Below are 12,033 nucleotides of genomic sequence, written 5' to 3' on the forward strand. Positions count from 1 at the left end.
ATGTAAAAGGAAACAAGAACAGTAGCAGAACAGGAGAGAGGTTGGGAGAGATAACTAAAGCAGCAAGCAGAAAGAAATGTATGGGCTTAAGTGTTTCTATTGGAATGGAAAAGGGATGAAAATTAGTAAAATAATTATGTAAAAGAAAACAAGTGCAAAAATTAGAAAATGGGATATTATAAACGTAAGGTCAGAAATAAATGAACTAAACAAAAAAAAGGATTAACAAAGATGAAGTTTGGATTGTTGAAAAGATTAATAAAATCAACAAATTTCTTGTGAGATTGGTTTAAGAAGTATATATTTATATATTTGTGCATATACATATATATAGAGAGAGAGAATGAAAAGGATAAAATATGGTTGCTGGGTACTTTAAAAAGCTTATAGGATACTGTACACTATTTTATGCCTATTCATTTGAAAAGTAGATGAAATGGACAAATGTATGTAAAAAATGAGACAGAACAAATTGACACAAGAAGAAAGAAAAAACCCAGATAATCTTATAGCCATTAAAGGAGTTGAATTAGTGGTCATAACTCTTCCCACAAAGAAAACTACAAGTGAGATGGCTTTATCAGTGAAGTTGATTAACTATCCAAGGTCCAAATTTTCTTAAAATATTAACATACATAATGACAATCCCCAATACAATTTGTAAGGCTAACATGAGCTTGATACCAAAACCTAAAAGGGCAATCACTATTACAAAAGTAAGATGCAAAATTATTAAACAAATTACTATCAAAGAGATTTTGACCCTGTATAAAAAAGAAATTATACCGTGACTGTTAGGGTTTGGATGTGAGGTGTCCCCCAAAAGCTCATATGTGAGACAATGCAGGAAAGTTCAGAGGAGTAATGATTGGGTTGTAAGAGTCTTAACCAAATTAGTGAATTAATCCCTGATGGAATTAATTGAAGCTGTAGGGTAGGCTGAAGGAGATTGGAATTGGGCTGTGGCTTGGGAAAATATACTTTGTATCTGGAGAGTGGAGTCTCTCTCTCTCTGCTTCCAGATGATGTGAACTGCTTCTTTCTGCCATGATCCTCCGCCATGATCTTCTACCTCACCTGGAGCTATGAGGAATGGAGCCAGCCTTCTATGGACTAAGACCTCTGGAACTGTGAGCCCTCAAATAAACTTTCCTCCTCTATAATTGTGCTGGTCAGATCATTTAGTCACAGCAACAAAATAGCTCACTAAGACAGCGACCAAGTTGGGTTTACCAAAATAATGCAAAGTTGGGTTAATAATATTGAAATAATAATCAATGTAACCCCTGGTAAGAGAAGAATTGGGGAAAAAATATGTATCTGAATAGACACAAAATGTAATCAAATATCTATATGCTATTAACTACTAGCCAACTAAGAATAGATCATGAACTCTTTGACATTATAGGGGTATCTGTAGAAAGCATGCAAATCAAAACTACTCTAAGATTTCATCTCACTCTAATCAGAATTGCAATTATCAAGCATACAAGCAACAATAAATATTGGTGAGGACGGGGGGAAAAAGGTACACTCATACATTGCTGGTGGGACTGCAAATTGGTGCAACCACTCTGGAAAGCAGTGTGGAGATTCCTCAGAAAACTTTGAATGGAACCACCATTTGACCCAGCTATCGCACTCCTTGATTTATACCTAAAGGACTTAAAATCAGCATAATATAGTGACACATCCATATCAATGTTTATAGCAACCCAACTCACAATAGCTAAACTATGGATCCAACCTAGGTGCCCTTCAATAGATGAATGGAAAAAGAAAATGTGGTACATATATATTATGTGACATATATATATATATTCTATCATATATATATATGATGGAATATTACTCAGCTTTAAATAAGAATGAAATTATGGCATTTGCTGGTAAATGGGTAGAGAATATCATGCTAAGCGAAATAGGCCAAACCCAAAAAACCAAAGGCCAAATGTTTTCTCTGATATGCAGATGCTAATTCACAATAAGGGTAGGGGAAACTAGGGAAGAATAGAGTTACTTTATATTAGGTAGAGGGGAGTGAAGGGGAGATTGATCTGGGGGTGGGAAGGACAATAGAGTGACACAGATATTATTATTTCATGTACATACATGACTGCATGACCAATGTGATCCTACAATATGTACAATCAGAAAAATGAGAGATAACACTCCATTTATGTATGATTTATCAAAATGTATAAATGCACTATACTGTCATGTATAACTAATTAGAACAAATTTAAAATTTTTTAAAAAGAAAGTACACAGCAAACACTGCATGTAAAGGTTTAAATTTGAAGATATTCTCAAGAACAAGACAGATGCCTACTATCATAATTTCTATTCAACGGTGTTGGAGGTTCTCACTAGAATACTAAAGCAAGAAAAACAAAATGAAAATTTTACGAATTGGAAAAAAACAAGTCTTTCATTATTCATGGAAAATATGCTGTGTATTAAATACCTAAATTAATCCTTAGGTTATTTTTCTTAATTCCTAAGAATTTTAGCAAAGTTATTAGAATTAATATTCAATTGCAGTTCTAAGTACTAACACATACTAAGTACTAACACAATTTAATTTAAAATTAAAATTTAAAATGTATCACTCACAATAGCATTCAAAAATATAGTACCTAAGAATAAATCTATTGATGATACATGAGACTACCATGGGAAGATCACACTTCACTGAGAGACAGTAAAGAGGCTCTAAATAAATGGAGATGTGAGTCATGTGTGTGAATACAATGATTCAGTTTTATCCAGAATGTCTATTATTTGCAAAAAAACCCTAGAAGTTCACTATAGATCCTGTCAAGGATTCCAGCAGTATTTTTTTTCCTTTTTTAAAACTTTTACAAGTTAATGATTTCAGAATTTATACAGAGGGCCTTAATTAACCAAGATAATCTCTTATTGGGGGGATACTGGGGCTTGAACTCAGGGGCACTCGACCACTAAGCCACATCCCCAGCCCTCTTTTGCATTTTATTTCGAGACAGGGTCTCACTGAGTTGCTTAGCACCTCGCTTTTGCTGAGGCTGGCTGTGACCTGAGATCCTCTTGCCTCAGCCTCCCGAGCCGCTGGGATGACAGGCGTGTGCCACCTACCTGGCAGCCAAGATATTCTTGAAGAAAACACAGTCTGTAATTTCTGTCTTTTGTCCTCCCAGGTAGTAAGCATAACTATAAAGTTATATAATTAAGAATAACTACATGAACAGCTCACAAAGGAACAAATAGACCAGTGGAGCAGAAGAGAGAGTCCATAAACAATCTAACATATATTGATTCTGGATATACTGGAAGTGCTGCTGAAGATCTGGGCAGAAAGTTGCCTCTTGGTAAGTGGCATGAAACACTTGGAAATCTATTTTGGAAAAAGACTAACCAGACCACACACACAAATGGACTGTACTTTCCTGGTTAATGCCTTAACTGTAAAGTGCAAGCTTATAAAGCTTTGTGAAGATCCTACAGGAAAATTTCTGCATGACTTTAAAGTACAAAAACATTTTTCTAAAAAAAATTCAGATATGTAAATTACAAGTTGTAAAAGAAATATTGAGAAAATACACTATATTAAAATCAAGAATGTGGGTTGGGGATGCGGCTCAGTGGTAGAGTGCTTGTCTAGCACCCTCTGGACCCTGGGTCCTATCGCTAGCACTGGAAAGAACCAAAATCAAAATTAAACAAGAAAACCCAGCACTTTTGCATTAAAATATGTCACTAAAAAGAGGGAAAAGATAAACTACATGCTGGGAGATGATCGTTTTGATCCATTTAACTGGAAAAGCATTGGAATCCAGAATATTACTGTTGTAAATCAATAGCAAAAAGATAAGCTGTAGAAAATATGTAGAAGAACAGAAGCGGTCACCTCGCAAGGGTGGAAGCATGATGGACAAGGACTGTGCACAGGGTTCCGGGTCCTGGAAGTGGAGGATATGACGATATTCATTTTACACCCCCGTATAGTTGAACATTAAAAGGTTCAACAAAGAACAGGGATGGTAAAGACACGAAACGGAGGGAGTGTGTCACTGTTGGTAGCAAAGCTTGTGCCATCCTTTTAGAAGACTGGTGTTTACAGTTGACCAGGTGGGGCACATGCCCCAGATCTTTCTATTTTTAAGATATCATTACACAGGAAGCTAAGGAACTGTTCCACAAGTCCACTACAAAACATGTCCTGTGATGATCCTACAAACATGCTTGTGATAAACAAAACAAAACTGGTGGAAATGCCCCAAGAATCCATCAACCTTGGATAAGTCAGTCTGGAAATACCTGCACAATGGAGTGTAGACAGCATGAACGGAATCCACAAACTTACTGTGGAACCAGAGAATCTAAGAGTGGGGACGTTAACAGACTATAGTTTCATTTCTCTAACTTTCAAAAGCATGCAAAGACAATATGCTGTTTAGGGTTCATGCAAAGATAGTAAAAAAAGTAATGAAGAAAAGCAGGGAATTGAGATTCAAACTAGTGGCAGCTTGGTATGGATCTTGAGCGTTGGTGTTGTCTGCTCTTGCCTGGATTCTTGCTCATCTGCCCTCATCCATGGACCTGATCCAGAGTTTTCATGGCAAGTTGTGGACTCTGGCCAGCACGCTTGACTGCATGATGGCCGGGCTGCAGCGAGCGCTGGACAGAGAGGAAAGCGGCTATGGTAAATAATGCTGCTATAAACCTTCATGTGTAAGAGTTTATGTGAACGCATTTTTTGTTCTTTTAGACTTTGATGATTATCCAATGAGAATTTTACATGATCTTCATTCAGAAATCCAGACTTTAAAGGATAATGTTAACATTCTTCTTGAAAAAGCAAGATTGGAAAGTCAAGAAAACATTGATTTCATAAAGGCAACAAAAATACTGATGAAAAATAATTCAGTGGATATCATAAAAATAAAAGTTTTTCCAGAAGTATGGATATAATCCACGTGTCAAAGGAAATTCAACAGAATGTGAGCAAGAACTTACTGACTCTACCCAAGAGATGGCTAAGTGTGAAAGTTTTGAAAAGCCTGATGTGAAGGATGACATGTCTGATCCTTCTAATTCCAAGCAGCTGTTTCTGAGGAGCTTCCATGTAGTCCACAACCTTCAGATTTTGGACTTGAGCGATTTATGATACCCCAAGTTTTACTGAACCCTCCACAGGCAGTGAACAACCATAGAAAGAGCCTGAAATTCAAACTCCACCTACCAGTCAGTCACTAGTTTAAATACTAAAAACTCCAAAACGTGTTCTAAACATGGATGATTCGAGTGTATAACTCCTAAGTTAGAACATTTTGGTATCTCTGAATATACTATGTGTTTAAGTGAAGATTATGCAATGAGACTTAAAAACATGAAGAATATTAAAAGTGAGAAGACCATAGAAAAAGAACCCATGACCAATGATCTTTCTGTCACTCCTGGCCCCATAATCCAGCAGCTGGAAAAAAGTGATGTTGTGTGTACCATTTCCCGTTGGCACCTACGTTCTGCACTCCTGGTTTGAAAATTCCTTCCACAAAGACCAACACAGCTGTGGTGTCCACAAATTATCCCTTATCAAAAATAGACAGTTCATCAAGTGATGTGGAAGTTAAAGATTACACTCCACTAGTTTTAAGTTCAGATGAGTGCTCTGAGAATTTTGTGGATCTCTCTTCTCCTACAATTTCTTCTTATGAGAATCTGCTCAGAACACCTACACCCCCAGAAGTAGCTGCGATTCCGAAAGATGTTCTCCAGATTTTGTCAACATATAACTCAAACCTAGCTACTCCAGTAGCAGTGAAAGCAGTGCCGCCCGGGAGCGGTCTCCTCAAATGTGAAAGACAAAATATCCGAGATGCCGGCAACAAAGAAAACTGGTGGAAAAACTCTAGTGGATCTATCCATTTTAGAAACTGAACAAAATGAGATGGATGCAGAGCTGGACTCACTTGGTTAATTCTAGTCTTTCCTTTTTAAATACAGCAAGATCTAATTTTGGAGCAGAAACAACTGCAAAGCCAGTCAGTCAACAAGTAAAACGACATGGTTTAGTTTCTGTGCATTGTGCATTTTCTGGGCAATCCAAAGTACTGCACATTCATTGACTATAAAGCTTCCTTTGCACTGAGAAAAAAAAAAAGCTAACATTTATTGCTCACCGGGCTATCCTGTCCTCTATGTAGCACTTCACCGACTCCTCCCAATAGTTTTATGGGGTACAGATATCATTATGACACCTTTCTGTAATAAAGTCTGCATAATATTCAAAAAAAGGAAGAAAAGCAAAGCAGAGAATTGATAAATGTATAATGATATATAATGGGGGCGGGGTGGGGGATCAGAGAAGATGGAGGAACTTTAGATTAGAACAACATTACCCTATGTACATGTATGATTACACAAATAGTGTGAATCTACATCGTGCACAGCCATAGAAATGAAATGATGTACCCCATTTGTGTACAATGAAACAAAATGCAGTCTGTAAAAAATAATACACTAAAGTTATATTTTCATAGTACTAAATGCATGTGTATAACTAAGGAAGTTTAGATTTTATAAAACTTGTCTGCACTAATAATAACATTTTTTGATAGCTTTAAAAAAAAAAGAAAAGAAAAGCAGGGAATTATGATTCCAAAGCCAGGATAATGGCCACTTCGCAGCGGGATAAGAGACGGGATCAAGGAGGTGTAGCTTGAAGGTGGAACACTTGCCTGGCAGCACAAGGCCCTGGGTTCCATCCCCAGCACCTAAACCAAAACGAAACAAGAAAAACCAAAAATCCAAAACCAAAAAGAAGGACGTTTAGATTCCAGATCTTTCAAGGACCTGGCAAGTCCTCTCCCTGTTTGATGCTTTATCTGCTCTACGTTCGTTGTAAACACACTTCCACATATACGAGCTTCCTTCCAATGCAAATGTTCTTGAAGCGTTTTGAAAAGCACTGAGGAAAGCCCAGGCCAAGCCCCAGGTGGGCCTGCTGGAGCCCTGAGTGGTAGTGTGACTGTGCTGCCTGGGGCTGCTCTTCCAGAGGAAGCGCCCTTTCCTCCCGCACGGGTGAAAGTTCAAGTTCAGCACAATGGGCTAGGTATTCCCCAGAAAGTCTTGCTTCCTCTGCTAAATGTCCTCTGTTGGCTAGCCGTTGTGGAGGAATGCCTGTGCGGGATTCCGTCTCTCACTCAGGTGCCTGATGATTGTCTGCCTTTCAAGAGCCGGAGCTTAGTGCCCCACCTTTTTATTAGAGCGGGCTGGGCCTGGGGACCTTCTCCCTGAATGGCATGTGGCAGGCCTGACAGTGTGTGAATCCTGATGCTAGTCGCCAAAGGCAGAGTGGCCACCTCCGTGGACCAGTCATCTTAGATAAGCTGACCATTGCTTGAGGACTGTTCATCAGCCCTCTGGAGAAACCAGTGGTGTGCAGAACAAGCCTCCCGTGAAGACCTGTCCTGGTCAGCCTTCAGATGACCTCAACCTTGGTGATACCTTAACTGAAACCCCATGAGAGCCCTGAGCCACGGTTACCTCGCAGAGCCGCTTTCTGAATTCCTGGTCCATGGAAATCATGAGATAATAAATGTGTCACTTTTAGCCACTGAGTTTTGGGGAAATTTGCTACATGGTAATCAATAGGTACATGGGACTAATATGCTTAGCTTTCTCTGGACCCCTACCCGTGCGTCCTGCCTAACCTCCTATATTGCTTTAGATGCAGCAATGGCTCAGCTGCTTGAGCCTTGACACCTGAGGTCTTCAAGGTCCTCCTGTCTCTGGAATATCTTTTGCTGGCTCTTCTCCGGTTGATTGGTGAAGTGTGTGTTGACTCTCAGATTTTCTGAAGTCAAAGCACCTTAAAGAAATACTTTCTCCCAGATGTTTCAGAGATGCTGCAGGAGACTAGGTAGGATCCTGAAATTCTGGTTTTTGTGGTGTGGTCTCTCAGACCCCATAGATGTTCATTGACTCCTACCACTTGCTGCTGCTTGGCGTTGGACATTTATTGCATCAGAAGACAAGAAGCCCTTCAACCCTTTCCTTGCCTATGGAGCACATAACAGCCACCCGCTTCAAGGACTTGGTGTCTGCAGCTGAGTGGAGGAGAGGGCTGCGAGCTGGGGTCCGCAGGCAGCAGGAGGGCAGTCCACGGAGGCTGCATTGCCATCCACGGCAATAGCTTTTCTTCAGCTTGGCTCTTGATGTCTTTCAACTAATTGGATGAGACCGACCCACCCAGATTAAAAAATCTCGTATACTGAAAATGAACTCATCAGAGCTACAAGGCACGTCTACAAAAATACCTTCAGGCCACACTGACGTTGGTGCTTGGGTAAACGCCAAGGGGCCATAAACTGACCACCCAGCTACAAGTCTGTCCCAAGACTGATTTCCCACCCGGTAGTCTCTGCAAAGCTGTGACAAACAGCAACAGCTGAGTGTTGAAGGCGGCAAACCAGGTCCCATCTCCACGTCATAGGAACCTTACCCGAAAGGCTGGCTTCAGCCCTGGGTGGCCAGGGAAGAGACAGGGTCCCCCACCATGAGTCTGAGGTGCTGGAGTTATGCTGGAGACCAGTCTTGTCACAGCTGTCTGCTATTGGATCCCAACCCAGTCCTTCCAGGAGAGGCAAGTTGGAAGCCCCTTTCAGAGCAGGCTCCTGCTCCTCAAGCTGGATGCCAGGCCCTGCCAGCACTGTGTCCACTGGCACAGAAGCACGTGCCCAACAGGGAACCCACATGCCTGCTTTGCTCCTGACCTGGTGGCTTTCTCCAGTCAGTGCTTTCTGGCAGGACCTGTGCTTGAACAGTTCTTGGCTGATCAACTGAGAGGCAGAGGTCATGGAAGAAAGACAAAGAGCACAGGACAGGTGTCTCCCAGGGAAGCCCCTGTCCGCCACCATGGACTTTGCACCCACTCCCCACTAACCCGATCAGAGTCAGTGGCTGCCTGAGGGGCAAGGAGGCAGAAGAGTGCTCTCAGGGCTCCAACCCTACGAGAAGAGATGGGGCTCTTGGCTTCTGCCAGCAGGGCTGCCACCAGCACAGAGTGCTTTGTGCACATTGGGAAAGTCACCCGCTCTGGGCAGACAAACGCTCTGGGCAGATGGCTCACAGCAAGGTGCCAGCCTGTGGGGTGACGCAGCCTTGAGTCAGGCATGGAGCCCAGGCCCTGCCTCGGCCTCCACTGGCCTCCAGTTGAGCACCTCTCTGCAGGGCTGGGTCTGCACAGAAGGACTCCTCCCAGGACCCAGAGATTCTTTCAGAGACGGACAAACATGGGAGAGAAGCTGGAGGAGGTCCTTTGCAACAGGTGTGCGCCCTGCCTTCCCACCGGGAGATGAAATGCCACGTGGCTGCAGAAGCCTGCCTGCTGTGTCTTTGGAGACCAGAAACGCGCTTTCCTGCACAGGTACCTACATAGCAATCCTAGAAGGGTCTGGACTCGGAGCTTGGCAAAGAGGTTGCAAAGACCCCATAACCATGGCTGTAGCCGCTTCCTTTAAGGCGTGCAAATACCGTGTGTGTGCATATTTTTCACACACCATGGACTGTACTGGACACAAATTGAGGATGTTATGTTGTCAGTTTCCAGTTCCTTCCCACAAGGGAGCTGCCAGGGACTTTTTGATTCCGGAAGCTTCTGTCAGAGTAAAAGCCTCCTCAGATTGCAAGGCTCTGCCCAGTGCGTCCTGCCAGCCTCTCCATCTTCAGTGCACAGCTCTCTCCTCTCTCCTCTGCTTTCCAGTCCTCAAGCCCAAGGTGCTTCCCAGTGGAGGCCTCTGCATTAGGGGTGCTCCCTGAGCCTCCGAGGATGCTTTGGCGGCCTGGCCTCTCGCCCTCGCTCAGCTGTTTCCTCTCTGTTGGTCTCGGGTTTAGGTGGGCTCAGCCAGTTCAGCATCAAGATAGTTGCTGAAACTCAGTTCCTGGGGAGGGTCTCGCCCTCAGCATTACTGAGAGATTTGGGGCCAAATAATTCTGTGTTTGGAGTGGTGGTGGCCTAAGCGTTCCTAGGTTGTCATCTGTATTCCTGCAAATCTGACCCATGCCTGTAGCACACTCCTAGACACGACAACCCACATGTCTTCGGATACTCCCAAATATCCTAGGGGGGGCAAACCCTGCACTGGCTGGGGATCGCTGGTGTACACCATGTCCTCTCAGCCATTCCCACGGAAAAAGCACATCTCTTTCCCAGTGGCTCCAAGAGGAGTCCTGGAATTAAACCTCACTCCCTGGCTCCAGGCACATGCTCATCCGGAGCCCATCCCGTGGCCGGAGATGGGTGCACGCGACTTGGTCAGGCCTGAGTTTCCTCGAGTTAGGATTTGGTGCAGCCACACTGTAACCATTGGTGGCTGGGGAGGATTGGTGGTGCAGAGGGGATGGAGGAAATCGTGACCACGAACGGAGAACCGTCACCTGGTCTGGAGAAAGCCCCTTCTCCCGTGCGGTAGTTTTCTCTGGGCCTGCTTCATGACAATATTATGCTGGTGCTCGGGGACCAAGAACATTCAGATTATTTCCGTATTCTGACTCACAGGGTAGAGATCCTTAAGGGGGCCAGATACCCTCTAAATTGCATAGAAAACATTTTTGCATGTGTGCTTTTATCAGTCTGATAGGCTGTTGTGTTCATTCAAGGTTAGCCATTGGCCTAAGCTATCAAAAGTGATGGCTCTAGACATGGCTGAAAGCAGCCCCAGGGAGTTACCAGGCAGGGATGTGGAAGGCAGGGAGTGAAGGACTGCCTTCCTGTTTCAGAGGCTTGGCAGAGAAGGATCTGGTGGGAGGAGAACCCGGCTGCAGTGTGACCCGAGTGCTTGTGGTCAGCAGGCTGACTGACTTCCGTGGCGTGCTGAGCGGAAGCAGCGTCAACCGCCCCGAGGCAGGATTTGCTGATGGATGTTGTGGCCAGAACATTAGGGGGTAATCCTGAACTTGAGGGCAGGGAAGGTTGACAGAGAGACAGCAATTTCATGGACAAATTTTATGCCTTTCACAATAAGGTGAAACCTCTGGTGACAAGAAGTTTCCCAGAGATGGCAACAAGAGGCAAAGGCAGGCCACAGGGAGTTGTGATTGGGAAAGATGACACTCCCTGTGGTCAGAAGTGGGGGTAGGTGACAAGGGGCTGAGCTGGAGCAGAGACAGTGTGCTCGTCCAGGTGGGACTCGAGTCTTGGAGTTCACGGGAACCGGTCACAAAGAGTGACTTCAGAAAGTTGCTGCCAAGCACATGGTGGCTGAGGGTCTGCCTGATGGGAAGGGCAGGCTGCTGGATCAGGAAGGCACCATGCTGGGCATGCATGAGCTAAGGCAGGCTGGGAGCCTTTCCTGCCCACCTCGGGAGGACGCCTGTTCCCGCACCCTGCCCTTCTGCACAGGTTCTCTCCCTGCGTGCCCTGCCGCACGCCCCTCACCGCTCACCCCTCAGGGCCCATCTCCATCCTGGACATTCTGGAGGCCTGGCCCAATCTTCTCTTTCTGGCTCTCCCACTGTGAACCCCATACAGTCCCTCGATTTACACACTGCCGTACTGAGGTTGTGAGTGAGCAGAGGACCCGGGGCACCTGTGGCTGACGTCCTCTACAGACTGTCTACTCGGGCATCTGTGAGCATCTCAAACTGAGCATTCCCAAAATATAGTCAAACTTCTGCCTCACAACCAAATCTAGTAGCTCTACCTTTCAGACAATGTGCAGGTCAGCTGGGTCTCAGCACATCCACCAACAGCCCTGCAGTCCGCCCTCGCTCGGTATCAGTTTTGCTGCATTAACAAACATCCTCCCTGCCTCAGAGGCCAGGCAACAGCTTCTCCTCCTCATGCGTGCCCCAGACGGGTGGCTGTGTTCGCTTGCTCTCATTCCGCTCACATATTCTTTAATTCTAGGACCCGGGCGGAAGGAGAGCCCCTTGTTACAATGTCCATTCTTGTGGAAGAGGGAAAAGAGCAAGAGGCAACTGGGCAATGGCCTCAAACGTCTGCTCAGATGCAGCCTCTGCACACGTCGCTTGACCCAAGCAAGTTGC

At 44.3% G+C, this 12,033-nt stretch overlaps 1 pseudogene across 1 annotated transcript; it reads left to right on the forward strand.

Annotated features, from left to right (window-relative positions):
• The first annotated feature begins 4,229 nt into the window (after nt 1-4,229).
• On the forward strand, nt 4,230-6,204 carry LOC306638062 (spindle and kinetochore-associated protein 3-like; annotated as a pseudogene). Its single transcript has 2 exons — nt 4,230-4,684; nt 4,751-6,204. The product of its transcript is annotated as a spindle and kinetochore-associated protein 3-like (transcript).
• Nucleotides 6,205-12,033: the final 5,829 nt, after the last annotated feature.

This window comes from Sciurus vulgaris (genome assembly GCF_902686455.1).
Source record: "Sciurus vulgaris genome assembly, chromosome: 10".
Taxonomy (NCBI): Eukaryota; Metazoa; Chordata; class Mammalia; order Rodentia; family Sciuridae; genus Sciurus; species Sciurus vulgaris.